This window comes from Perognathus longimembris, chromosome 7 (genome assembly GCF_023159225.1).
Source record: "Perognathus longimembris pacificus isolate PPM17 chromosome 7, ASM2315922v1, whole genome shotgun sequence".
NCBI lineage: Eukaryota > Metazoa > Chordata > Mammalia > Rodentia > Heteromyidae > Perognathus > Perognathus longimembris.
Window position 1 is genome coordinate 19,855,916 of NC_063167.1, and position 6,000 is coordinate 19,861,915.

At 44.3% G+C, this 6,000-nt stretch overlaps 1 protein-coding gene across 1 annotated transcript in view; it reads left to right on the forward strand.

Moving 5' to 3' along the window:
- Window positions 1–2,204, forward strand: part of Khdrbs1 (KH RNA binding domain containing, signal transduction associated 1) — a 44,772-nt gene extending 42,568 nt beyond the window's left edge. The window contains exon 11 of the transcript XR_007211555.1: window positions 1,888–2,204. The gene's annotated coding sequence lies outside the window, so the exon portion shown is untranslated. The remainder of the gene's footprint in view (window positions 1–1,887) is intronic.
- The last annotated feature ends 3,796 nt before the right edge of the window (window positions 2,205–6,000 follow it).

The following is a 6,000-nucleotide window of genomic DNA, read 5'->3' on the forward strand; positions in this document are numbered from 1 at the left end:
GGCTTCCTTTTGCTCAAGGCTAGCACTCTGCCACTTGAGCCACAGCTCCACTTCTGGCCGTTTTCTGAATATGTAGTGCTAGGGAATCGAGCCTCATGTATACGAGGCAAGCTCTCTTGCCACTAGGCCATATCCCCAGCCCTCTCACCTTTTTTTTTAACTTTCCTTTTTTCCTTTTTTTTTTTTTTTTTTTTCTGGTACTACTTGAGTTTCATGGTCTTCCTGCTCAGGCAGGCTTCAAACTCTGATCCTCACATCTCCCTCCTAAGTAGCTAGAATTTCAAGTGTGAGCCACTGGTGCTCAACCTCTCCAGAAATCTATACAAATTTTCCCTTTCATTTAAAAAAATATATATATACTTACTATTACAGATTGGCTGCTCAACTTTGGACATTCAGTAATGAGAGCAACAAAACAAGTTTCTGCCAGTGGCTCACACCTGTAATCCTAGCTACTCAGGAGTCTTGAGATCTGAGGATCGCAGTTCAAAGCCAGTGCAGACAGGAAAGTATGAGATTCTTAGCTCCAATTAACCACCAGAAAACCAGAAGTGGTGCTGTGGCTCAAATGGCAGAGCACTAGCCTTGAATTGAAGAGCTCAGGGACAGTGCCCAGGCCCAGAGTTCAAAACCCCACAACCAACAACAACAAGAAAAAAAAAAAAGTTTCTGGCTTCATGGAGCAGTTTCAATTGTGACAAGTTTCATAAAGTGCTTTAGCCAGGCACTGATGGCTCATAACTGTAATCCTAACTACACGGGAGGTTGAGATCTGAGGATTGCTATTTGAAGCTAGCCTGGGCTGAAAAGTCTGTAAGACTCTTATTTCCAACTAACCAGCAAAATGCTAGAAATGGAGCTGTGGCTCAGGTGATAGAAAAAGCCAAGCAAGAGCACAAGGCCCTGAATTCAGGCCCCATTACTGGCATAAGAATAAAAATACCCCAAACCCCACAAAAACCTGAAACTATCTTTGAGGATAGGATGTTTAAGCTGATACCTAAGGCATGACTTAGCTGGGTTAAAGGTTTGGTGTAGATGGTTTGGGAAAAGGACATAAAGTACATTCTAGAAAGAAGATACTATAGGCAAGTCAAAGGTCATATAGCAAGCTGGACCCTATTCTGTGGGCATAACTGAACCCATTCAGAAGGAGGTAGCAGGAAATATTGTTAGATTTCTGATATTCATGTATTTGCAGGCAAGCCCTCTTATCTCCAATTAGCAAACAAAAGCCCAAAATGGAGCTGTGGCTCAAGTGGTAGAGCATTGCCTTGAGCAGATATGCTCAAGTACAGCATCTGGACCCTGAGTTGAAGCCCCAGAACCAACACACACACAAAAAAAAAAAATTGGGCAGCTTAAGTCAGTAGCGGTTTAGTTCATTTCTTCCTAGGTCACTCAGCTCCAGTATGACCAAGGATGAAACTCATTTTCATTACTTGGCTGACAGCAAAGACAAAAGTGTGGGCTTCTGTTTTCTAACCTAGAAATGTTCCTAAAAACCTTGGTATTGGATGAAACAAGAGTTGTGCAGTGTGGGCTGGGGATATAGCCTAGTGGCAAGAGTACTTGCCTCGTATACATGAGGCCCTGGGTTCAATTCCCCAGCACCACATATACAGAAAAAAACGGCCAGAAGTGGCGCTGTGGCTCAAGTGGCAGAGTGCTAGCCTTGAGCAAAAAGAAGCCAGGGACAGTGCTCAGGCCCTGAGTCCAAGCCCCAGGACTGGCCAAAAAAAAAAAGTTGTGCAGTGGAATGGGGCAATTGTAAGGGGGGAACCTGACCAGATAGAAGGCTAGGAATCTCCCTCCTCTTCCACCACCACCACCATCTACCCTACAGGCAGCTTCATCTTCTTAATTTTCCACTTTGTGTCTTTGCAGCTATCAGAGGATGCCGAGAACCAGGAGAACTACCTGCTGTACAAAGGCTGGCCTGAGGGCATTTGCTTTGCACTGAGAAAGCCAGGAGAGGAAATCAACAGTTGTGTTTGACCCCACCACTTAATCTGTCTGGTTTACCCACTGAAAGCTCACCAGGATTATCCTTTAATACGTTTTAGGCCCAGCATGGAGTCCTCAGGGATTCAGTCCTACTCCAGAGTAATAAAGAGTTAAAGGAATCGGGTACTGGTGGCTCAGGCCTGTAATCCTAGCTGTTCAGGAGGCTGAGATTTGAGGATTGAGGTTCGTAGCCAACCCAGGCAGAAAAATCCATGAGATTCTTAACCTCCAAAAAGCGGTTACCCAGGGGAAAAAAACAACTGAAGTAGTAATGTGGCTCAAGGGTAGAGCACTAGCCTTGAGCACAGACAGGCTAAGGGACAGCACCTAGGCCCTGAGTTCAAGCCCTAGGACTGGCAAAAATAAAGTTAAAAGCATCTAACAGTATCCCAAACATGGCTCTAATTCAGAATATACCAGAACGCCTTATTTGTCATTCCCAGTCAGCCTGCTTCCCCTGGCTCAAACACCTGCCGCCGCCACCTATTGCACCCTGTTAAGCCTGTGGCATGAGCATTAGCCTGGAAATGAACACTTCCAGAGTGCTCTCAGATTATTCACAGGCTAATACGGAAAGCCGGGTGAGATGGGTTCATTTTAGGGGATGAGTTATTTAACCATTGAGCCTGTTTTTCTTATTGTTGATTACATGTCCAGAAAAATACTTGGAGTAGAGTTTATCCCACATCATTTCTGTACTATATTCCTTGACAAGTATCTGTCCTTGCCCAAGGAGCTAAATAAAGATTTGGTTGTGAATGGTCCCAATCTGGTAGCTTCTGTCAACTTTCAGAGAGAGCCAAAGCCCCTCACCTAGTTCCTACTTTCCCTTTTCCTGTAGCTGTACTTGGCCAGCATTTGCCCTGACATGATTCTCTTGAAAGATAGGAAAGTCAGTTCTTGACAGGCTTCTGGTTTCTATGGAATGAGGTTATTAGTCTTAACTAAGGATTGGAGGATTCAACTTAGGGAGGGAGTCTGTTTTAAACTTTTTTTTTTTTTTTTTTTTTTTTTTGGTCCCAGGGCTTCAATTCAGGGCCTAAGCTCTGACCCTGGCTTCTTTTTTGCTCAAGGCTGGCACTCTACCACTTGAGCCACAGTACCACTTCCAGCCTTTTCTGTTTATGTGGTGCTGAGGAATCGAACCCAGGGTTTCATGCGTGCTAGGCAAGCACTCTACCACTAAGCCACATTCCCAGCCCTGTTTTAACGTTTTTATTTTGTTTTGGATTTTTTTTTTGCCAATCCTGGGGCTTGAACTCAGGGCCTGAGCACTGTCCCTGGCTTGTTTTTGCTCAAGGCTAGCACTCTACTACTTAAGTCACAGCACCACTCGGCTTTTTCTACATATGTGGTGCTGAGGAATTGAACCCAGGGCTTCATTCAATTCCAGTAGTTTCATAGATAAAACAGGTTTAAGGATAATTTGCCTTGGGTTAGAGAAAAGTATTGTCGAGCCAAGCCTGATGTGTACTTGTAATCCCAGCCCTAGAGAGGCGGCGTCAGGAAGGTCTCCAGTTGGGAGCCAGCTTGGATTGCATAGTTTCTTTTGAGGTGATGAAGCAGAAAAGTTCCTAGGGTGTCGAACTAAAACTGGGAATGTTTCAGGAAAAGACATTTGTCTGAATAAGAGGCCTCATCCAGGGCTTGCTACAGAGGCTACATTTCTTAACTTCTCTTTGTAGCCAGAGCTCCGTAATTCAGTAGCCAAGGGAAGATAACCAGATAGCATTCCAGCTACAGAGACATACAACGTGGGTTCTTTTCTAAGGGTCTAGTCAGGGTCCTGTGCAGATAGGTAGTAACCCCCAAGTGAAGAACCTAAAAAATGTATATAGGAAAGCTTAGGCCTGAAGCCAAACAAATCTGGATTCAAATCACAGCTTGTCACGTGGAGTTTTTTTGTTTGTTTTTTTTTTTTTTTTTAAATTGCCAGTCTTGGGGACTCAGGGCCTGAGCACTATTCCTGGCTTCTTTTACTAGTACTCTACCACTTGAGCCACAGCACTACTTCCGGCTTTTTCAATTTATGTGGTGCTGAGGAATCAAACCCAGGGCTTCGAGCATGCTAGACAAGCACTCCACCACTAAGCCACATTCCCAGCCCTCACTTGTGTAATTTTTAGTGCTATTTACTGTATAAAAAGGATAAGGATCCCTCTACACTAAATGGGATCTTAGGAGCAAAGGAAACATGTTTGAGAAGCCTGGTCTAGACATAGTACTGCTCAACACGTTTCCCTCCTTTACTCCAGTCTTCATCTTACCAGCGGTGCCACTCATCACACAGCCTCTACCCTCCTCCCTTTATCACATAAAGCTATAGGGATCTTCCTATAACAGCTCTGACTCGGTGGGCGTGGCCCATCCATTCAACTGCTCTGCATGTCATTCTGCAAGTTGAGACATGACATCAGCCTTCCCTGAGCCTCTGGAGTGTTTTGTGCCATAAATATTTCAGTAAGGCTTTTCTCTGGCTGTTGCCAGGGTGATGGGTTCTCAGAGGACTCAGGTGGGAGTCTGTAGGCGGGACTAGCCCTGGAACCAATGCCTATAGCTCTGAAGGCTGTTTTCCTGCCTGCCTGCTTTCCCTTTCTTGGGCCTCTCAACTACACATCCTATGGCTTCCAAGTTATGTTCAGGTTAAATTATTAAATGTCTCTAGGTCTACATATTATTAACATAAGCAGCACCTCTATATCAGCACAGGTAAGGAGAAAAGACATGGAGGTATGGTTAAAAATCCTGTGAAATCCTAGCTAGTAAACTATGACTAGAGAAGCTAGTAGGCTGCATTGTTCTTTGTGATATACCTAGAGGCTGAGGCCCAGGGCCATGTGAATACCACCTTCAAAGACAACTATGACATGCCCTCTTCCCTGACACCAAAGTTCCAGCTTCTAAGGGTTTCAGTTCTTGACTACCTAGCCTGACACAAAGTAATTGAAGCAATTGGGCCTAGTGTGTATTAGCAGAATTTAATCTGGCTCACGATACAGAAACCCAGACTACCTGCCTCCTACTGTTGTAAAGATCATGCGCGTGCGTGCATATGTGTGTGTGTGTATCTGTCTAGCTCTCAAGCTTTAGGTTGTGCAACATGCCCCTACCTCCTTCTTGGTATGGGTTTAAGAAGGAAAAAGGGTCAGAAGGCACAAAAGATCTATCCTGTTCCCCACCATTGAGCAGTCGGTCAAGTCCAGGATTCTACATCTGACCGGTAATAGCTCAATTTCCCTTTCTTTAGGACCTCCAGTGTCTTTGTATGGGGCTCTCTCTGGTGGTTGAGGCGTGCACTGCAAGAGGATAACCAAATGTAAGAAATTGAGGATATTCTGAAGTAGGAGGGCTTACCTTATACCAAGGAAAAGAATTGTCTTCTAGTCTGGCAGACACTTCTCATACAGTGTGTCTCTGCTGTATACTCTTCCATTAGCAATCTTAGAACAAGTAGGAATTGTCCTACTACAGATGGAATAGATGAAGAATCCAATCCAAATTCCTTTATAGCATTCAGGATCCCCTGGGTAATCTCACCTGGACCTATTTCATTTATTCTCTAATGAAATGGGCTCACTCTACTGGAACATAACCTACTTCTGGACCTTCAATTATGCTGTTCCATCTAGCTTCCTTACCTCCAAGTACATCACCAATAGAAATTGATTTTCTTAAAAAAAATTGAAAAGTGCACTATTCATAGGTTTTATTCTATAGTTTACATATTTTCTTTGTAGTGTTAGTATGGGAAAATAAATGCTAATGAGGTGGATTGCTATGAGGTAGAAGGTTGTTGGGGGGAGGGGACTACTATATACAAGCAGTGAGAAAGGCCCTGGAATTTTTTTTTTCTTTTTGGCCAGTCCTGGGGCTTGGACTCAGGGCCTGAGCACTGTCCCTGGCTTCTTTTTGCTCAAGGCTAGCACTCTGCCACTTGAGCCACAGCGCCACTTCTGGCCATTTTCTGTATATGTGGTGCTGGGGACTTGAACC